The sequence below is a fragment of the Cnephaeus nilssonii genome (genome assembly GCF_951640355.1).
Source record: "Cnephaeus nilssonii genome assembly, chromosome: 21".
Classification (NCBI taxonomy): Eukaryota; Metazoa; Chordata; class Mammalia; order Chiroptera; family Vespertilionidae; genus Cnephaeus; species Cnephaeus nilssonii.
In genome coordinates, this window is record NC_137092.1 from 13,772,641 (window position 1) to 13,795,684 (window position 23,044).

General features: G+C 48.8%; 1 long non-coding RNA gene across 3 annotated transcripts; it reads left to right on the forward strand.

Moving 5' to 3' along the window:
• The first annotated feature begins 11 nt into the window (after positions 1-11).
• LOC307093571 lies at positions 12-21,926 on the forward strand. Of its 3 annotated transcripts, XR_013812983.1 has the most exons (4): positions 12-126; positions 954-1,101; positions 3,642-3,778; positions 21,755-21,926. It is a non-coding gene; the product is annotated as an uncharacterized lncRNA (long non-coding RNA). The 3 variants fall into 3 exon arrangements; XR_013812984.1 differs by lacking the exon at positions 21,755-21,926 and having other exon boundaries at positions 14-126; positions 3,642-6,579; XR_013812985.1 differs by lacking the exons at positions 12-126; positions 21,755-21,926 and adding an exon at positions 136-322 and having other exon boundaries at positions 3,642-6,579.
• The last annotated feature ends 1,118 nt before the right edge of the window (positions 21,927-23,044 follow it).

The following is a 23,044-nucleotide window of genomic DNA, read 5'->3' on the forward strand; positions in this document are numbered from 1 at the left end:
CACGCCCCCGCCACGCCCGCCACGCGCCCAGCCCGCGCCCCTTGGCGGCCCCGCGTGGGGCGGCCCACCCCCAACCCCTGTTCGCCAAGGCCACCCACTCGGGGTAGCCCGCCGACGGCTCCAGGGGTGAGACACGGGTGGTCCCAGCCGGTTGGGAGGCAGCCGTCGCCCCTGGCGCGGTCCCTGGGGCCCTGCGCGGGGCCGGCCGGGACTCGGCACCGCGGGACCCCGTCCTCCGACGGCTCCGAGGGGGCGCTGCGGGCCGGCGCCAAGGAGCCGGGTGGCGCCTGTCCCCGAGCAGCGTGGGCGAGCCCGGGCCCAGGTGGGCGGTGCGCCCGGGCGGGTGGCCCCGCGCGCCCCCAGACCCGCGTGCGTCAAGGCCCTCTCCCCGCCAGCTCCCGGGCCGGCCCGGCCCCTCCCAGGCGGGGTCGGGCCCAGGCCGTTCCGAGGGCCCAGGGACCTCTGTGAGCCTCGGGTTCTTCACCCACAACATTTTGCGGGAAAAATGCGCTGATTTGGGAGTCAGACGTGGATTTCAGTCCCGGCTCCTGTACTTACGGTCCGGGATGGAGACTTCAGTCACTCTGGGCTGCAGTGTCCTCATCTGTGAAATGGGGCTGGTCTGATACGTATGAGAGGCTTGGAAATGTGCCTGTATCCATTCACATTCGGAATAATGTACCCCAAAGTCAGAATATGCAGCGACCCATGAGATGATGGGGCGCAGGGTTGGGGAGGAAAAAAACAGGTTTTCACTTTTAAAACGGTATGTTTTTGAATTTTTAACCACAAGGGTTACCTGTGTTAAGTTTAAAAATAAATAATATAAAATATTTGTTTAATTTTGATTTTAAATTATTTATTTAAACATAAATGATATATACAGCATATATAAAATGGCTGATATAGAATAGGTGATAAATGGTCACTACTGTTTATTTATTTATTTTTAGGGGAGCGAATGAACGCAGCCCCCCACTACCACAAATTATGGAGTTTCCCACATTTGGGGAAATCGCAGGGGTCAGCACATGCAGAGTGCAATGGATAAGCCTCACCCTGGGAAAACCACTTTCGTGATCCATGCATCTCCCCTGCCAGGTAAGTATGGTCACTATCACTTAAAAATGTTTATTTGCCATTTACTCATGAGCCATTGTGCATTTTTGGGTCTACTAAAAATGTATTTTCTTTTTAATTAATTTGAGAGAGAGATTTGTTATTCCAGTATGCATGCTTTCATTGGTTGATTTAAAACTTTTTAAAATATATTTTTATTGATTTCAGAGAGGAAGGGAGAGAGAGAAAGAGAGAGAGAGAGAGAGAGAGAGAGAGAGAGGATGATGTTTTGGTCCTGTGTCCTAAAGAGCCCGGGAAATAACAGGTTAATGTTCCCCTCCCAGGAGGGGTGGTTTATCTAGGGACTGTTGGTGACAGTCCTAACCAAGAGGCATATTTATAGTCATGGACTTGGAGCTGGAAGCCCCTTTGCTCAGACCTCAGAGTTCAAAGCAGATGATGAAACGCCCAGCCAAAGGGGCCAGGAAGGTATTTTAGGTCAGTGTCCCCCAGTCACACCCCATCGGCATTCACTCATCTACAAGGAGGCAAGGGACGGGACAGGAAGGTGGGCCGAAGACAGCGGAGTGGGAAGGGAGCCTGGGAGGATGGGGAAGGTCTGCCTCTGACATTTGTCACTGCCCTGCACCGAAGGTCAGAAATAGCCCTTTCCATTAAGTAGTGGCTGCAGACCAAAGAGCTCGTGAGGCTTACTACAGCTGTCACCGCTCCTGACTTGGTGGTCTGAAAATATGGTATAAAGAAAAGAATTTACGATGCCTCAGCAACTTGGGAAGTACCAGGAAAATCTGTGGACACTGTCTCAAAGATTAAAAAAGACGCTTCTTAAAAGACTCTGTAATAAGTAGATGTTCACCCAAAAGCATCTCTAGGGATAGGACAGATAAAGGATAAAGAGCAGGGAAAGGCTGAGCATGTGTCTGACTTTGAGCTTAGCAGAGTGATTTAATAACAATAATAAGGTATAGTTAACATCTTATAGCACTTACTCTGTGTACAGTCCTCATCATAACAGATTTGGAATCAAAGACATAAAGAGAAATTCAGTAATCTGCCCCAAATCTCACAATGAGAAGCTACTATCGGTATAGATTGTATGCAAGTGAAATTTTTGAGAAATTTAGCTGAGTTCGTTTAATTTTTTTTTTTCCTTTCTGCTAGTTGGCCAGTGACAACTAAGGAAGTTGTATTTGTGTTGAATTAAATAACATCGTAAACTAATGTTTCCTGTCAGACATGGTTCCTACCCCAAGAAAATACTGATGCTAATACCAGTGGGTACAGGTGGGGCCAGAAACTGATGTAGAACTGTCTGTTTTTGGTCTGTGGTCATGGCAACCATTTTCAGAAAGCCTGGTGTTTGCCTTTCGGCCTCTTGGAATCACAGTTTGCTCAACTCCTTTGTTCCAGAAGAGCCACTCTATTCCCAATTGCTACACACCAGGCTGGCCTCCAGCCACTGATTCCCAGCGTCCCCTCGCATTATTTCACCCTGTTCTTTCCCTGAGCCATCCTCCTGACGGTTTGGCTTTGCCGTGGCCCGGTTAGCTCACCCTCCAGCAGTCAGGAAAGCAGCCTATTGTGACCTGTTCTCTACCAGGAACCTAGAGGGTGGGGACCACCTGGCCATGCTTACCTTTCTGTGCATCACCTCACCTTGCACATAGTAGGCATTTAACACATGCTTGGGGGGTTAGCCCACGAGTGAGAAATGGTGAGCACTGCCTCCGCTTTGGCCACTTCCCAGCACTTTCTGGTGGTTGTTTCGCCCCATCAATGGCTGAGCTGGCTCTAGGCTGATGAAATGATGAAAAAACAGGATATGACCCGTCTGGTAAGATGAGGACCAAGACGTGGATGGATGTCCCGATCTCCTAATTTGGTCAGAAACCCCCAAAGCCAGAATTCTCCTTGATTTAATTTCCAAATGTCAATCTACCAGTGCCTCTCAGCAGGTCCTGGGGTCCTTGGGGGCAGACTTTGCCCTGAGCCATGCGTCTGTCCATTGGCATTCTGAAAACAGGAAGTGCTCAGTAAATGTTTGTGGAATTGAATGAATTGATTGGACATAACCTTGGCAGCCATTAAGTTTGCAAAATCATCAGCACGTTGACAACTATGTTAAGTGGTTTGAACCCAGGTGCCCAGCTTCTTACGTGTGGGTTTGGAAAACAGGGCCGTGAACAAGAGCTTCTGGATTAGGCATCCAGAATGTTTGAGGATACTCATTGTCTGCTAAATCAGGAAGATTCCTCCAATGATATTTTTCCTGTTATAGTCTTGACATAACAGATATAACAGATTTAATAAAATGGTACCCATCACTGGGAATGAGGAGCAGCCAGCCAGGACTCCTCCCTCTGACACAAGCCTCCACTCAGCCCCATCCTTAGGATCTTAGAAAGTGACAGCCATACCCAGCTTATCTACTTCCTAGGCTATTGTAAAAAAAAACCACAAAACACAAAATAAAAATGATCGCATGTGTGTGAAAAACGTAGAGTCATATAGAAAAATAAGCCAGTGTTATGATTAACAATGCTGTTCAAATTTATTTTTAGTTCATATGCCACATAAATCAAGACTCAGCGTTGTGTAAGGACTTAAAGCCGCCCCGTCATGACGCCCAGAGTTCTTCGCCGTCTCAGATGCTCTCTCGGAGCCCAGCAAGTCTCAGCAGGGAGGCGCCAGTGACCGAGTACGTTAATGTGTTCTCACAGCAGGCCTGGCATCTGTGCCAGGGGTTGGGGAAAAAAGTGATGTTGCTATTTGGGCAGAACCTGTCTTTCTGACTAAGAAATCTGGCAGCAGAGATGCCAGCAGGACCAAGGTCTGTAATGTCGTCCCAGCTTGGCAGCCTCCTTGTGCCTTGGGGTTCCTGGATCAGAATGTGAGGTGCTGGCCCTGGCTGGGTGGCTCAGTTAGTTGGAGCATCCTCCCGCGATGCCAAGGTTTTGGGTTCGATCACTGGTCAGGGAACATACAAGAATCGACCAATGAGTGCATAAATAAGTGGAACAACAAGCTTCTCTTTCTCTCTAAAATCAACAAATAGCCCAGCTATTTGTTAAATGGCTCAGTGGTTGAGTGTTGACCCAAGAACCAAGAGGTCACTGGTTTGATTTCAGGTCATGACACATGCCCAGGTTGCAGATCCCCAGTAGAAGGCTTGTAGGAGGCAGGCAGCCCATGAAACTCATCGAAGTTTCTGTCTCTCTATCTCTCTCCCTTCCTCTGTCTCTCAAAATCAATAAAAACATAGAAGAATAAAATCAATAAAAATCAAAACAACCCCTGACTGGTTTGGCTCAGGGGCTAGAGCGTTGGCCTGCGGACTCAAGGGTCCCAGGTTCGATTCCGGTCAAGGGCATGTACCTTGGTTGCAGACACATCCCCAGTGGGAGGTGTGCAGGAGATAGCTGATCAATGTTTCTCTCTCACCGATGTTTCTAACTCTCTCTCCCTTTCCTCTCTGTAAAATTCAATAAAATATATTTTTAAAAAAATCAAAACAAAAACAACAATGTGAGGTGCTGTGGGCTGGCACAGGTTTAGCAACTGCTGAGGACAAAGATGCTCTGGGAGGATGTGGTGGGGACGAGGCTTGAGGACTCCAAGAATTTTGAGAAAACAGAGCAACCTATTGTTTCATTCTTGAGTCTGAAATTGCACTCAATGTACTGGCCACACAAAGTACTGTGACCAATTCCAAGATCAACCGCAGATGTAAATGAAGAGCAGGAAATAGTGCATTTTGTCCCAAGGAAGGAAGGTGTCAGAAACTCATCTTCCCTCCCCAAAGAGGCTCCTACAAGAGAATAAAAGTCCATGTGATAATTGGGCCCAATTTCCACCCTCTCACCTAACCCCAGAAGTAAATGAAGAATATTTTTCTGAGTAAGGCAGAGGCATACAGAGTGGCAGGCCCTGGAGGTGGTGTGGGCCCTATCATGGCTGCAGGAAGGTATCCCTTTCAGAGCAGAGCAGGGAAGATCACGTGAGGGCTGGATTCCATGGGCCAGAATCATAGCAAGTTACTTCTACCAACTGAGCTTCAAGAAATGGCTTCTTTGCCTGGCTGGTGTGGCTCAGTGGTTGAGTGTTGACCTATGAACCAGGAGGTCAAGGTTCAATTCCCAGTCAGGGCACATGCCCTGGTTGTGGGAGGCAACTGATGAATGTTTCTCTCTCATTGATGTTTCTAACTCTCTATCCCTCTCCCTTTCTCTCTGTAAAAAATCAATAAAATATATATTTTTTAAAAATGCATGACACTTTGGCCATGGCATCCATGGAATGCCTTCTGCTTCTCTCTCTCTCTCTCTCTCTCTCTCTCTCTCTCTCTCTCTCTCTCTCTCTCTCTCACTAGGGGGCATGCAGGAGGCAGCCAATCAATGATATGCTCTCATCATTGATGTTTCTAGCTCTCCCTCTCCCATCTTCTCTCTGAAATCAGTAAAAAAATATTTTTTGAAAATAAAAGAAATGGCTTCTTTCTCCAGTGAGTTGTCCCTGGAGACGGAGGACTCTACCCCCAGGACTGCCCTAGGAAGGCGCCATTCTCCCTGCGTGAATCTTGCTCTTGTGCCTAGAGGAAGCCGGTTTCTAGGCATGTTCTAGAGAGAGCCAGTTTGGTGTCAAACTAATCTTGACAGATTGTGCTGAAGGCCTAAGCAAAGCAAACATAAACGGGTAGAATCAGGGTACAGAACTCAAAACTGTGGCCAGAGAGGCGGGCAGGGCAGGCAGAGGAGAAGTAAGAATTTTGTACATACCAAGGACTTGAAGTCAGAAATAGAAGTCGGGGCATGCTGTGAAGGCAATAGGAGTTGAGGCAGAAGGTGGCGTGGGCTGCCCCTCTGACCACAGGCCTGGCTCACCTCCGAGACCCCGCGGGCCCTGAGTGGGTGAAGAAGAAGCTCCGTTTGCTCCTGGTGCTGGAAAGGGTCTCCCTCTTCTGCTCACAGCCTCCCCTGCTTTTGTTTTTGTTTGTTTTCTTAATCTATTTTTTAAATTGATTTCAGAGAGGAAGGGAGAGGGAAAGATAGAAACATCAATGATGAGAGAGAATCATTGATCGGCTGCCTCCTGCACGCCCCCTGTTGGGGATGGAGCCCACAACCTGGGGAATGTGCCCTTGACTGGAATCGAACCCGGGACGCTTCAGTCCACAGGCTGACGCTCTATCCACTGAGCCAAACCGGCTAGGGCTTCCCTGCCTTTGGAAGCTTCAGGATCTGGTCCTGGGTCTTAGCCTGGAGTTCAAAGCCTTGCCCTGTGGTGGCAGCCTGCCTCCCTCACCCGAAACAGGCTGAAACCCGCCCCCCCACCCCCCCCTAGCCAGGGCCTTCTTTCCTGCAACGCCTCCCTCCCTATCTTCTGAACTTAGAACATCCAGCCTCCCAGCCCCAGCTCTGCTTCTCTCTGAGTGAGCCCCTCTCCTGCCAGGGCCACCTCCATCTCTCTCCCCGGGTCCCTCTGACCCTCTACTCCCCTACATCCCACCCCCCCCCCCCCCACCCCCCACAACAGCTCTCTCTCCGGGCCAGGGAGTCTCTCACTTAGGTGTGCCTGACAGTTGCCTGCGGGGATCATAGAAATATAGGTGCCTGGTCACCAGTCTGAGTGATCACACGTATTCAGGAAGCACACTTCAAATTATTTCCCAATAAAAGCCTGATTTCTGTTTCAAGAGTCCCTTCCCCTGGGCCAATGGAAATGTATCAGTTTAGGAGCTGATGGCACCTCACACTTAGATTGTGAGGTGATGCTGAAGGCATTTATTCCCGAGGGAGTAGCAGACAAAGTCATGTGTCCTAGTCCACCACCTGACTAAGCTGTCACCTCCTATTGGATCACAGTGACAGTGATCAATACAAAATGCATGACAAGCCCTGACTGGTTTGGCTCAGTGAATAGAGCGTTGACCTGCGGACTGAAGGGTCCCGGGTTCGATTCTGGTCAAGGGCATGTACCTTGGTTGCGGGCACATCCCCAGTGGGGGGTGTGCAGGAGGCAGCTGATGAATGTTTCTCTCTCATTGATGTTTCTAACTCTCTATCCCTCTCCCTTTCTCTCTGTAAAAAATCAATAAAATACATTTAAAAAAAAATGCATGACCCTTTGGCCATGGCATCCATGGAATGCCTTCTGCTCTTTCTCCCTCCCCCCACCCCTCTATCTATCTTTTAATTGATTTCAGAGAGGAAAGGAGAGGGAGAGAGATAGAAACATCAATGATGAGAGAGAATCATTGATCGGCTGCCTCCTGCACGCCCCCTAATGGGGATCGAGCCCACAACCCAGGCGTGGGCAGGCTGACGCTCTATTCACTGAGCCAGACAGCTAGGGCTGCCTCCACGGAATGCCTCCTGCCTCTTCCCTCACATCCCACTCATCCTTCCAGGCCGGCTCAGTGCTGCCTCTCGCAAGAACCTACGCTGCCCGGGCATGACCTCTCCCCGCCGCGGCGTTCAGCACGTAATCCACCACCCGGCGGCAGGAGGATTGTAGGCAGGCTGCATCCTCACGCGATGATTAAGTTTCAGGAACTAGATCAGACACTCCTGAGAGCAGGCCTCGCCTTGCACTTCTGGGTTTCCCCGCAGGACCTGGCATGGAGGACTCCCTGATAGCATTTCAGTCGCTGTTGACGTGGCGTGTGCCATGAGGGGAAACCAGCAACATGCTTAGAAATAAACGTTCACGGAGCCGTTGGCCCTAGCGAACTGGGGACACAAACCGAGAAGGAAATGTTAGGTGCGTAGGGTGAGCAAGGTGGCGGAGCGGCTCAAGGCGAGGGGAAGACCTGCCTCAGCCAGCAGGCACCTTGTTCGGGACCCGGGGAAAGACTGCACACCAAGGCCTGAGGTCAGGCCGGGGAGGGGGGGCTTGTGGAGGAGGCGCAGGCTGAGGCCGGAGGTCATCACAGCCCGGGGCCATTGCCCACACAGGCAACACGCGCCTGCCTCGGGCTGTCCCCGGGCCCAGCGGACTGCTGGGGCTCTAACGTGACCACTGCTCTTCCTGGGGCTGAGACGTGTGCCCGTCCCTGCTCAGAGGCCTCCTGAGCAAGCCGGGCTTGGGCTCCCCAGCTTCCCTCGTCGGCTCCGGCTGCCACTCCAACTTGCCTCTCTCCTGTGCTGTCCCGGAGAGGCCCGGCAGTCCTGGACGCTGGGGGCTCTGGAAGGGCAGGGGCGCGGAGACCCAGCGGCGGGGCTCCCCCTCGGGCATTCTGCGGCTGTTTCCCAGTGTCCGGTACATGGGTGCTCAGGCACAGTGTCTAACCAACGATTGTCATTTTGGGGTCAGCTCCCTGAGGCGTCACCTGTGAGCCCCCGTGAGCCCGCGCAGGGCCAGCGCCAGCAGGAAAACCCCTCTCGCTGGCTCCCCCACGGCCCGGGCCTCACCTGGCCACCTGAAGGCAATTCACCCCCAGGCTGCTCCGGCCCTCCTCCCCCACCGCAGGGCCTGCTGCCGCTGGTCGGGTCTGGTCTGGTCTGGTGGCCTGGACCCGGCGGCGGTGGTTTGGTGAGCCCGAGGCGGTCGTTTCTCACACCGGGTCCTGTCCTCATCTCAGCGACTGGGACCCGGCAGCAGGTAGAGGGTAAGAGGGCATCACAGCCCTAACTCCTCAGTGTGCGGAGAGCCCCCCAGTCTCCCAGGGCGGTTCAGATCCACCGCCTCAGCCCTGTAAAGGGGGGTGGGCTGGTGGGCGCTGCTTTCATTGATCAGAGGAGAGCCAGAGGCAGGAGAGGCCAAGCGTGGGACTTTGGAAGCAGCCCTGGAGCCAGAACTCGGGCCCCCCGGCCCCTTTGCCAGCACCTTTCCGGCGCCTTCCTGGGCGCGCCGGGGCAAGGAGGAGGGCTGGCGGCTCAGCCAGGGTTTTCCGGTGCCAGCGTCCCAGCCGGAGGAGCTCACACCTTTTGGGGCTGGGAGGGCTGGAGAGGTGCAGGCCATCCCCTTAATTTGCAGAGGAACAGGGTCCCCCAACCCCACCCAGGAGGTTGTGAGCTGCTGGAGCCACATGGTGGGGGGTGCAGAGCCGGGAGCCCACGTCCCAGCTCCAGGCCACAGGTGCCCCACATTGTGCTGGTTTCCCATCGCGCGAGGACCAGGCGGGACCTGTGTGCCCTCTCTGCTGCGGGCCCTCCTGCGAATCGCTCTGTGTCTATGGGTGAGCTCGGGGTCCCACTGCAGTTCCCTCCCCGACGGGCCCTGTGAAGGGGGCACGTCACCAGGCCACCACCTCGGGTTCTGTGGGGTTTAAATGAGATGGAGACAGTTTGTTTTTGTTTTTTTTTTAAAATATATTTTATTGATTTTTTACAGAGAGGAAGAGAGAGGGATAGAGAGTTAGAAACATCGATGGGAGAGAAACATCGATCAGCTGCCTCTTGCACACCCCCCACCGGGGGATGTGCCTGCAACCAAGGTACATGCCCTTGACCGGAATCGAACCTGGGACCCTTCAGTCTGCAGGCTGACACTCTATCCACTGAGCCAAACCGGTTAGGGCGAGATGGAGACAGTTTTAATGGGACAATGCCCCGTGCACTGTGACTCCCCACCGACATTGGCGGGGATTGTTACTGAGTTGACAGTTTGGAGACCGGCAGGAAAAGCTGACACCCCAGAGGGGGCCCAGGAGGAAGCTTTGAAAGGTTCCAATTCCTCGGCAGGAGAGCACTCCCCTGGTGCCCTCCCCGAGCGAGGACGGACCACGCGGCCTGGCCTGCTCTGCGCCCTGCCAGGGACCTGTCATCGGCAGCTGACTCCGCTCCCTGACGCATGGCCCTGGATCACCGGGGATCTGAACACCGCAGGGAGGTGGGTCCCAGCCGCTGGCTGATCGCTGAGGACAGGTGGGTGCTGAAGGCCGGTCCAGACCTATTTGTGGGGAAGCAAAGCCAATCGGAGCCAAGATTCTGGAGAGGATTAGAGAAAACATGTCCATCGCAGCCTCCATCCGCCTGGCTGGGACCGGGCACAGATACGGGGAAGAGCAAGGGGGACTTTCACTCAAAGCAAAGGACCAACCGAGACGTAGGGGTGGCCCCTGTGAAAGCCGCTGAGAGATGCGTTCACCTCTGAGCCCAGAGCTCCCGGTGCGGCTGGCAGGATGCTGGCTGAGGCCTGGGCTTCTCTCCAGGAATGCGAGGGCTCAGAGGAGACGGGGGCGCGGGCAGGGGACAGCGGCATCAGTGACCTGACGAAGGGCACCTCCGGGGGCTCTGTTCCAGCCACTGTCCCAGAGCAGAGCGCCCGGCGCTGGCTGGGCAGCCGTCTGTGGCTCCGCACGGTGCGGCCCCCCGCCCCCTCTGCCCCCCCTGCCCCCCCTGCCCTCGGGGACAAGCTCTGGAGAGAGGCTTGTGAGCACAGGTTCGGGGCGGGGTGGGTCAGGTTAGGACCCGTGGGCTCGTCACGGCTCTGCCCCGGCCACACCAAGACTTTGGCACCTTCCTCCCCACCCACCGTTCTTCTCCAGCTTCGGTCCTTTCCACTGAAGCGAGTTTTTAAAAATAGGTGAAGCATGTGGCAAGCAGGGAGAAGTCTCCCTCTCCCGCCGCTCCCCCTCCTCCCAGGCAACATCTGTGTGTCCTTACTTGGCACCCACACATGCAGGCAGACGGTCAGTCTTCCCGCCCCCCCCCATCTTCTTTTGGTCACAGACACTCCTCCGAGAGTCTAAAACAGCTCAGTTCTTCCCTAAAATATCACACACACACACAGATAATGTACAATTTCAGGGGGTTTCACACACCTGGGGCCCATTTTGCCCTATTCAACAAGGGATTCTGGTGTGGCTTATAGCAACTGGGTCTGACACATTCTGTCTCCTTCACACTGTCCCCTGTACACACATCACCAACTTCTGGGCTCTTCCCAAGCTCCCCTAAGGCCTTCAGGGCCTTCTCTCAGTAACTCCCTGCTCTCTTTAACGAAAAACAAAACCTAAACTCTGAACATGGCCCGGAAGGCCCTTCGAGAGTGGTCTGGCCTGAGCTTCCCTCCTGGCCCCAGGCCCCACCATTACCCTCTGAGCACACTGCTCCTGCTACCCTGCCCTTTCTGTTCCTTCTTGAACATGTCAGACCGGGTCCCACCTCCGAGCCTTTGCATTAGCTGTTCCCTCTGCCTGGGAAGCTGGGTCCCCTGATGGCTGCATTGCTATTTCCTTCAGGTGTCAGCTCCAATGTCCTAACGCTGTGGCCGCCCGCGACTTCCCCCTGCCCCCCGCTCCCCGCCCCGCCCCCCGCAAGAACCCTTCTTTCTATCTCTTCATTCTATTTGATTTTCCTCGGGGTTCTTACCACTTCTGAAATTAGTTTATGGGCTCAGTCATGTACTGTCTGCCCTCCCCCGCCAGAATGTGAGTTCCACAAAGTCATGGCCTTGCCCTCCCCATCTCCAGCGCCTAGCACAGTGCCTGCCCCACGCTCTGCGCTCGGCAAATCTTTGGATCGAGTGAAGGCATCAGCAGATATCTGTGGCCTGAGTCAGTGCGTTCAGTAAGTGTCTGTGGATTGAACAAATGCACTCAACAGAGATCCCTGGATGGAGTGAGGAATCTTGGTGGGGCTTAGACAAGAATCTTGAGTCATTCTCCATCCCACCAAGGCAGCTCCAGGCACTCTCTGGCTCCTGCTCCAGGCACAGTTCCTGCCTGCCCCTCTTCTCTCTAGGCCCAGCTGTCCCGTCCTTTCCCCAGATCTCGGGAGCCCCTCCCTCCCAATCAGCATTTAACAAAAACGTTTCTGTGCTCGTGTGCCTGGGGGATTTAATCTGAGTCAGTTTGGCTTCTCCCGCGCTCGCTCAGCTGAGTCCAAAGGTCTGATCAGCGTTTCCAGCGGAGCAGCCAGCAACCATGTTGTCTGAGGGCTCAGAGCTCCACCCCAGGGGGAGCCGGGGAGCTGATGGAGGGCGGCCTGGGCCTGCGCTCCCTGCCCTTTCGTTCCCGGGTCTTGGGAAGTAAAGGTCGACCCAAGGAGAAAAGCAAAGGCTGTTTATTCAGAACCTGCTCCGTGAGGGCGTCACCACGGTCACCCGCGTTTGGACGAGGCCGAGAGGCCGTCGGAGTGGGGACGACAGCGGGAAAGGGAGGCCCAGGTGCGCCCTCGGCGGAGGCTGTTGGCATGGGGAGGCGGTGGGCAGGCTCACCCGCAGCCTGGCAGCCTGTCGGGCTGGTTGGGCACGCACATTTGGCTTGCCCTGGTTGGTCCCAAGTTGAAATGGGGACAGAAATTAGGGAAACTGTCAGTTATTAATCAAGTCCTGGCCACGTTGAGCCGATTGTTCCAGAAGTCATTGTGTAGCTTCCTGGATTGTTACTAGAGATAGTCTGACTTCCCGAGTTGGTTTCCTGGGCGGGGTTCTGCAGGTTGTGGATCGGAGTTCTAGTTTTCCGTACGGCCTCGTGTGTTCGGCTGTGTGTTCAGTCTCTTCGTCTACATGCAGACCAGCCTTGCGGGTGACCCTTCTTCCCTTAATCACCTGCGTGCCTTGGAATAGTGGAACCACCAGTGTTTCCTCTCCTCCTTCAGCAGTTCCCTAGAGAAGCCATCCTCTGGGCAAAGAAGGGTGTGAAGTACAGTAACAGGACTAGGACTGGGCAGCCCGGTGCCTGGAGGGCTGCGGTCTAGAGAGAGGGGTGAGGCTGCCTGGGAGAAGGCGTCATCCGATTGGGTCAGAACAGGGAGTGCCGATTGTGGCCCTTAGGAAGGCTTTATGGTCAGTGTGGCGTTTCATGAGGAGGAAAGAGGAGAGGAAGGGGGGACTCTTGGAAGGGGATACTGTGAGGAAGGGTGCGGGTGCCGGGGCCTGAGGGTTAGATACTTACTCTCCTTGGGTTTCAGTTCTTCACCCCCGAGAGCCGCTGTGAGGCAGACACTGTGTGGAGGTGATCGTGGGCTGTGAAGGTTTCGTTGTGAGGGAAGGCCGTGAAGGGCCCTGTCATCAAAATGAGGGGCCCTAGGCAATTATTATTATCACCTAGGCACCAGCATCTACGGAGTTGGACTCACTGCTCAGAGTCTGCGTAGGACCCCTACAACAATCCTAGGAGATAGTTACTATTTCTTAAAATTTTTATTTATTGTTTGAGAGAGAGAGAGAGGAAGGGAGAGAAACATCAATTTGTTATTCTACATACAGGTGTCCCCCCGAAATGTATACACACTTTAACAGCTGACAGCTCAGTTTTGAAAATGAAATGTATTTTAATAAACACTGCCTTTATAATTATTCAAAGTGTGTGTATACATTTTCTTGGGACACCTTATATTCTTTTTTTAATTAATTAATTTTTATATTTTTATTGATTTCAGAGAGGAAGGAGAGGGAGAGAGAAATAGAAACATCAATGATGAGAGAGAGTCGTTGATCGGTTGCCTCCTGCACGCCCCCTACTGGGGATCGAGCCCGCAACCCAGGCATGTGCCTTTGACTGGAATCGAACCCGGGACCCTTCAGTCCGCAGGCTCTATCCACTGAGCCAAACTGGTTAGGGCAGTATTTAAAATATGTTTTTTGATTGATTTTTAGATAGAGAGGAAGGGAGGAGAGAAACATCAATGGGCTGCCTTTTGCATACCCATTAGTGGGGATCAAGCCTGCAGCCTGGGCCAGTGCCCTGACCTGGAACCAAACCGGGGCCCTCTTGGTCCACCGAGCCACACCGGCCGGGCAGTCCTAAGGTTTCTAAGGGCGGAGATTTTAGGGGAGGTCCTAGGGGAAGATCCCAATAGAATATTAGCAGTTTTCCAGGTGTGTCCATTCAGGGTGTGGTCTCCACTGACTGGTTGGCCGGCACCAGGGGGGTCATTATTCCATGCAGCTGGTCCTGACGTCAGCGGGGGCTGGTTTTGTTGCTTTTCTGGGCCTGGAGCTGAAACACAACAGTGATGACATAATCGGAGTCACACAACACCAAACATGTTGTAGACAGCGGGAATGGCACCCGTTGTCTGACCGGTGGGGTCCAACCAATAAAATAAAAAAATATATTTTTAAAAAAGAAATGAAACTTTAAAAAGAAAGAAAGGATTTATGTTCAGGAAGTAGCCTGGTCCTGATGCCAGCCATAGTGTTGTTTCTGGGCCACGGCTCTGAGGCCTCGATGTCATCTCTGGTTTGATTGAAACTCTGTCTCCGGGGTCCATAGGCCCGAGGCTTTGTTCCTAAAATAATCTGATGCTGATCAGAACCTCACTGTCCTGAGGGCTTCACGCTTAAGGGAGTGCACGTGCAAGGGAGACGGAGGCAGGTGAGTGAGTCAGGGTGCTGTTGGGGCCAATTTGAATCGAAAGGACAGAAAGGAGAAGAGTTCATATTAAAGAAATGACGTTCCCACGAGGTTCCCTAAACGCACACCCATCCTCCCAATGGCCGTTCAACCCTTCGTTGATGACTATTTGGGCCTTGAAAGTTCTCATGTGTTAGAAAAAGCACAACTGCTCATATTTTAACTCACATCTCCTGCGTTTTTAATCCAGTTTCTCCTTCCACGTGTGTGTTCTTGCCTCTTTTCTGTATCTGCTTATTTGGGTATTTATTTAGAGGCCGCCATGCGTGGCATTGGGCTGGGCTCTGGGATACCCACCATGATCTCTGTTCTCATGCAGCTTACCGCCCAGGGAGAAAGACTATCATTCCACAAATAATTCCAAATGTTAGAGCTCTGCTGTTAACCGGTTTGGCTCAGTGGACAGAGCGTCGGCCTGTGGACTGAAGGGTCCCAGGTTCGATTCCGGTCAAGGGCATGTACCTTGGTTGTGGGCACATCCCCGGTGGGGGGTGTGCAGGAGGCAGCTGATCGATGTTTCTAACTCTCTATCCCTCTCCCTTCCTCTCTGTAAAAAATCAATAAAATATATTTTTAATAAAAGGGACAGGAGAGTATTATCAAATGTGTTGACCTGGGGGCTTCGGGAAGACCTCCCTGAGGAAGTAACGTGTAAAGCCGAGTCTTGAAGGAGGATATGTCCGTCAGGAACGCTTTGGGCTGCACACAGGGAAAATCAAACAGGGAAACCATGAGGATGTTTATCGTGTCCTTAAGAAGCCCGAAAGCAAAGGGCTCCCGAGTTTTTAAGTGGCTCAACACTATCAAGAGCCGCGAGTTGACATCTCTGCAATTTTCTTTTCCCTCAGTCGTTTTTCAACCTCAGGCAGGGTTGCCACAGATTGGAGCGTGACCTCCTTACATAACATCATCCCAAAACGAAGAGAAGAGAAAGGGCTCGGGTTCCCAAACAGCTCTTTCTAAAAGGACACAAACATTCATTGGCAGGTCCCCAGGAGTGTTCTTCTTGTGCCTTTTGCTCAAAAGTAAGTCATATGCCCACCTGAGATGAGCAAAGAGGAAGGGTTTACCATGATTGACATATTCCTTAGCACAGTGAGGACCGTACTCTCTCTGAAGGTAATGCTACCTATTGGACCCCTCAATTGAGGGTATGAGGGCCCATGAATTCTGGATATGGAAGCCTAGATAATTCAAACAAATATTCATGCCAATAAAAACTTTAAAAAAAACCCGCCCTAGCTGGTTTGGCTCAGTGGATAGAGCATCTGCCTGTGGACTGAAGGGTCCCAGGTTCGATTCCGGTCAAGGGCATGTACCTTGGTTTTGGGCACATCCCCAGTGGGGGGTGTGCAGGAGGCAGCTGATCGATGTTTTTCTCTCATCTCATCGATGTTTCTTTCTAACTCTCTCTCCCTCTCCCTTCCTCTCTGTAAAAATCAATAAAATATTTAAAAAAAACTTTTTAAAAAACCATCTTTAAGACATCAGAGAAGTAACCAGATTTGAGGAATCACTGAATTGAGATGCTGAGATACTGCAGAGGATGGGAAAGGGGAGACGTGAAGCCTTCCTTGAAGGCTGCGTATACCTTGGGAATTTTGTTCTGGAAAAGTATTGGCTGCAATTCTGGGAGTCTCAGGGGGCTGGGGTGAAAATGTCCAAGTCAGAATCCTGCCAAGAATGAGGACCACAGGGAACATGTCTCTGTTTTGGGCGTGATGCTAAAGGGATGCATGCTAAGTGTAAGGGTGACCCAGGAAATCCCAAGCCCTGAACTTGCTTTAAGGTGGTTCCCAATTGCTAGTGCCCTCAAGAGTCAGCAAAAAATAAGTTCTCTTTAGAGGAAGATAATATTATCTTGAGCTTCAAGGAACTTCTATAAATAACTTTTTAAAAATGTCTAGCGCACAAAGATAACCCAAGGTTATAAGACATCATGAATAAGAACAGTATGTACAATAGATAGTAGAAATAGACTCATAGGGTCTCCAGATATAAAATTATCAGCATAGATTACAAAACAATTATGTTTGTTATGTTCAAGAAATAAAAGCCTAGAGTGGAAAATTTGGCTGAGAACTGGAAATTAAAAACAAAACAAAACAACGATACAACAAATTTAACAGGTGAAAAATGTAAATTCTGGAATTTAAAATAAAATAATCAAAATTAAGAAACAGTTTTAGCAGCAGATTGGAAATAGCAGAAGGGAAAAATTAATGGACTGGAATATAGGTCAGAAGGAAACATCCAGAATGATGCATTATAGAGTAAAAAGATAGAAAATGTAGAGGAATGGGTAAGAGACATGGATGTCACAATGAAAAGGGCTAAATCGAGTCCTATAAGTAAAGGAAAGAATGAGCATAGGTAATAGTTGAAGAAAAATAGCTCAAATTTTTCCAGAATTGATGAAACACACTAAATCATACATTTAAGAATCCAACAAATCCTAAGCAGGATTAAAACAACAACAAACACCATGGCCTTACACATTATACTGAAACTGCAGAAAACCAAAGACAAAGAAAACTTAGTAAAAGCAGTCAGAATAAAACTGACACATTACCTTCAAAGGCTACAATATTTAGAGGTCTCACTTCCTGATTTCAAAGCTTACTACAAAGCTAAGGTAACCAAGACAGTGTGGCATTAGCATATGTGTAGCCATATAGGTCATTGGAATAGAATTAAGGTTCTATAATACAACATCTGTATATTGTATTGTGTACTCACCACCCAATTTAAAAATATATTTAAATTTCAGAGAGAGGAAAGGAGAAGGGAGAGAGAGATAGAAACATCAATAATGAGAATCATTGATCGGCTGCCTCCTGCACACCCCACACTAGGGATCAAGCCTGCAACCCAGGCATGAGACCTGACTGGGAATCAAACCTCAAACCGTGAAGTCCTGGTTCATAGGTCAACACTCAACCCCTGAGCCATGCTGGCTGGCCTCACCACCCAATTTAAAGTCCAACTATTTTAAATCCTACTGTCTTCTCTTTACTATAAATGAAGAGAGATACTTCATAATTATAAAATGTTCACTTCACTAGGAAGATATAACAATTCTAAATATGTTGTGCCTAGTAACAATACCTCAATGCATTTAAATAAAAAATTAAAATAAACAAATATCTGATCATAGTAGAGATTTTCATATACTCCATAGACAAAAAAAAAATCAGTAAAGATATAGGAGATTTGCATAATACTATTAACTAACTTTACAAAAAAAATATAGAACATTATACCTGAAAAGCTGCAAAATATACATTCGTCTCAAACACACATACCGTATTTACCAAAATTGACCATATTCTAAACCATAAAACTAGTTTTAACAAATCCAAAGGATGGAAATAATTCAGAGTTCATTCCTTAGCCACAATACAATTATGCTAGAAATAAAAACAAAAGGAGTACACCATAGGAAATATAGTCAATAATCTTGTAATAACTATGTATTATACCAGTTGAACACTGGGATATATCAGAGGGAACACTTTGTAAAGTATATAATTGTCTAACCACTATGCTCTACACCTGAAACTAATATAAAATAATATTGAATGTAAATTGTAATTAAATTTAAAAAAATAAAACACCCGAAAGGATAGGCAGAAAACCTCATATGTTTGGAAATAAAACAATATACTTCTAAATGATCCATGGATCAAAGAAGAAATTCTAATAAAATTTAAAATTTTTCATTTAAAAATACTGCATATTAAAAGTTATGGGATACAAAAAAAAAGTTATGGGATACAAGCTATTCTTTTGAGGAAAATTTGTGGCCTTACATAGTTACATTAGGAAAGGAGAGCTGAAAATTAATAAACTAAATATGCACCAAAAAGTAGAAAAAGAATAGCAAATTAAAACTTGATGAAATTAGAAAGAAGGAAATAAATCTAATTGAAAACACACACAATAGAATGAAATACCAGAAGTTGGTATTTTGAAAAGACTAATGAAAATAAATCTTAGATGAGATGATAAAAAGAAAAAAAGACACAAATAAACCTTATCAGGAATGAAAATCAGGGCATTACCATTGTCCCTGGAGAACTTAAAAAGAAACTAGGAGGATGTTAGGGACTCTATGCTAAAGCATTTAAAAGGTTTTATGAAATGGGTAAGTCCCCAAGGGGAAAAAAGACAGTTTATGAAATTTTACCAAAGAAGAAATAGAAATTCTGAATATGCCAATCATTTAATAGAATTGAAATAATGGTTAAACGCTTCCCCACAATGCATGTTCCAGGCCCACAAAGCTTCATCAGCAACTTCTTAAAAAAAAAAAAAAATATATATATATATATATATTGATTTCAGAGAGGAAGGGAGAGGGAGAGAGAGATAGAAACATCAATGATAAGAGACAATCATTGGTTGGCTGCCTCCTGCATGCCCCCTACTGGGGGTCAAGCCCACAACCCAGCCATGTGCCCTGGACCTAACCTGGGACCCTTCAGTCTGCAGGCCAACGCTCCATCCACTGAGCCAAGCCAGCTAGGGCCATCAGCAACTTCTATCAAACAGAAGAAATTCGGTCAATTTTATACAAACTTGTAGAGAATAGAAATACTAGTAGTTTTCCAAATCATTTTGAGGCTAGTATAATGTATTGTAAAGACTAAACATTTTTTCTGTGTGTTATGATGTTTTGACACCCTAAAAAACACCTTTCTGCTGGGGGAGAATCATTCTTAGAGATAGCAAAGGGTCCGGCCTGGGGCATGATCCAGAGCCTTGCTCCTCTAGCTGGTCCTCGCATCCCCAGAGGAAATACTCCTCCACCTTAAGCATCCCAGGGCCGGGGGTCAGGCAACTAGGGACGACTGCTATAGCCCGGAGTTAGCCAACATCCTTCAAACCATCCAGTCCTAAACCACTCACCCTGCCCTGCCTAGCCTTCCCACAGAAACCTCAATAAAGGCGGTGGCCTGACCTCACCCCACCCCATTGTTTTCTGCCTCTTGACTACCCTGCAGTCTTTCAGAGTTGGCCCTGTGTCGACTTGTCATGCCTCCTGCCTCTAAGACCTGTGAGTATAATAAACTGCCCCCCCCCCAGCCTTTCCTCTTGTGACCTCATCTAACTGAGCGTCTCATAAAAACCACAAAACCAAGCATGAGGAAGAAAAATTCCAGGTAAATCTCATTCACAAACAGTGACACAAAAAATCCTCAATAAACATTAGGAGCCCTAACCGGTTTGGCTCAGTGGATAGAGCGTTGCCCTGTGGACTGAAGGGTCCCAGGTTCGATTCCGGTCAAGGGCACGTACCTTGGTTGAGGGCACATACCCAATAGGGAGTGTGCAGGAGGCAGATGATGGATGTTTCTCTCTCATCAATGTTTCTAATTCTCTATCCCTCTCCCTTCCTCTCTGTAAAAAATCAATAAAAAATATAATTTTAAAAAATAAAATAAATATTAGGAAGTTGAATCCAGCAATGTATACAAAAGAATGATACATCATGTCCAACTTGTGTTTATTATTATTTTAGTAATGCAAGCAACGTTTAACTTTCCAAAAAAAAAATCAGTTAATGAATTTACTACTTTTAACAAACCAAATTAAAAAAAAAATCATAAATCATCTCAGTAGCTGAAGGAAAAAATATTTAATAAAATTCAACATGCATTTATGATATAAAGTCTTAGCAAACGAGGAATAAAAGAGGACTTTCTTAATACGATGAAGGATAACTACAAAGCTCCACCACCAAGCACCATATTAGTGGCAAAATGTTGAAAGCTTTTCCTTAGAGGTTCGTGAACTGATTTACTGCCATGTAGCAAATTAGTACCTCAACACTGTACAGGAGTGGGTTAAAACAGTCGATAGCATCTCACAGATTCTGTGCATTAGGAGTTTGGAAGTGGCTTCCCTGAGTGGCTCTGGCTCAGGGTCTCATGAGGTTGCTGTCCTCTGAAGGCTTGACTGGGGCTAGAGGACCCTTCAAAGTCACGCCCAGGCTTTGCAGGAGGCCCGGTTCTTTACTTGTTACTGGCTGGAGCCCTCCGTGTCTAACCACGTGGACCTCTGCTCACAAGATGGCAGCTGGCTTCCCTACACTTAGTTTCCAAGTGAGAGAGGCAGATGCTACTACTAGCATGTCCTTTCTGTGTTAGCCTCAGAAGTGACATACCAGCACTTCCTGCCCTGCTCAACTGGTCACATAAACACTCTGAGAGGGTCTGTGCAAGGCTGTGCACGCCGGAGGCAAGAATCCGGGGCCACGTGGGAGGCTGGTTTTGACAACCAGGAACAAGACAAGGTCAGGATGCCCTCTGTCTCTGCTTCTCATCAACATTACTTGGAGGTTCATGCAGGAAGCAACCAATCGATGTGCCTCTTTCACGTCGATGTTTCTTTCTCTCCATCTTCTCCCTTCCACTCTCTTTTAAAACCAATGGAAAAATATCCTTGGGTGAGGATTAACAAAAACAAAATACAAAAGTTGACGCAAAGTAAAAAAAAAGACAGGAAAGGATAAATCTTCAGATTACAAAAACAGTCTAAACAATGTAAAAAGGAAGCAAAAGCCAAGGAGATAATTAAATTAAAAAACAGAGACTGGTATGTGAAGAATTATCTTGACGAAAAGAAAGGAGGCGGGAGGGGAGGGGTAGATGAAGGACTACTGCAGACAGACATTGGAAGCTGCGAGGGGCCAGCTTTGGGTGCACAGGAGTCTGTTTGACACCGGGATTATCAATGCTCCTTGTACCTCCCTTCAAAATAGTCTACTATTTTGTAAATGTGTGTTTTTAGTAGCCCTAGAAACAAATTTTAGGTTTTTTAGTAGCTAAAAACCTAAAAACACATTTTCAAGGAGGAGGAAATTCCACCTCACCTCATTATTTTTAACAACTTTAGATAAATGTAAATTTTATGAGGCTGCTGATATTTCTGAACAACCACAAATTACTGGCATGTTGAATTAAGGAAGACTTTATTGTCCAGAGTGTAAACTTAACATTCCATAGGCAGGGAAGGGGGTAGTTTTTGTGTTGTTGTTTTTTTTTTATTGATTTCAGAGAGGGAGAGAGAGATAGAAACATCAAGGACGAGAGAGGATCATTGATCGCCTTCCGCACGCCATACACTGGGGATTGGGCCTGCAACCCGGGCATGTGCCCTGACAGGGAATTGAACCGTGATCTCTAGGTTCATAAGTCCATGCTAAACCACTATACCAGCTGGGCTGGGGGGTAGTTTTTATAACAGATAAACAAATCTTGGAGAAATACAAAGCACAAACCAATGGCAATTTAGAACCGTAATCATGCGTTAAAATGTCTTAAACATTTTATTTATTTATTTTTCAAAAAATTTTTTTGATTTTAGAGAGGAAGAGAATGGAGATAGAAACATCAATGATGAGAGGGAATCATTGATTGGCTGCCTTCTGAACGCCCCTTACTGGGGATCAAGCCTGCAACCCAGGCATGTGCCCTTGACCAGAATCAAACCCGGGACCCTTGAGTCTGCAGGCTGACGTTCTATCCACTGAGCCAAACTGGCCAGGCTGTCCTAAACATTTTAAATGGTCTACTTTCTATACCCATGTTTTTATTAAATATATATGTATATATTTAAATATATTTTTATTGATTTCAGAGAGGGAGATAGAAACATCAATCACGAAAGAGAATTATTGATTGCCTGCCTCCTGCATGCCCCCCACTGAAGATCAAGCCCGCAACCCCCAAATGTGCCCTGACTGGGAATCGAACCGTGACCTCCTGGTTCATAGGTCGATGCTCAGAATTCCAGAAATCTGAGTCCAGAGTCTTACAGGACTAAAATCAAAATGTCAGCAGGGCTGGTTGCTGCTGGTGTCTCTAGGGAAGAGTCTTGCTTGTTTTTTCCAGCTCCTGGTAGCTACCCACACCAATCACGCCAATATCTGCTTCCACTGTCAAATTCCTTCTCCTCTTTTGTCATCATATCTCACAGGCTTCTTATTTATTTACTAGCAGCCCGTTTGCACGAAGATTTGTGCAATAGACCTTCATTCACCTGGCTGCCTGCACCAGTTTTCTGCCGGCACCAGGGACCCAGGCCTTGGCTGTGGCCACCGCCTTCTGCCTTCTTTCAGGGTCGGGGCTTGGCCCCGGGCGGCGGCCTTGGCTCTGCTGCACCCCAGCCTCCCTGCTACGGATCATAGGAGCCGACCCCCGTGGTTGCCTGCGATCCATGCAGGCTCCCCGCTGGTGCCCAAGGCTGGGAAAGCCTCCGCCCCAGGCTTTCCCGGCCTTGGGCTCCGCCACACCCCAAAGTCCCTGCAACGGTTTCCTGGTGGGTGTGGTTGGTGGGCGTGGCTTGTGGGTATAGCAAAGGTACAGTCAATTTGCATATTACACTATTATTAGGTAGGGTTTATTTATTTATTTATTTATTTATTTATTTATTTATTTATTTTTGTTAATCCTCACCAGAGGATATTTTTCCATTGATTTTTAGGGAGAGTGGGAAAGAGAGGGAAAGACAGAGAGAAACATTGATGAGAGAGAAACACGTCGACTGGTTGCCTCCTGCATGAGCCCCAACCAGGGCACGGGTGGGGAGGAGCCTGCAACCAAGGCACGTGCCCTTGACCGGGATCAAACCCCTGGACTCTTTGGTCCGCAGGCC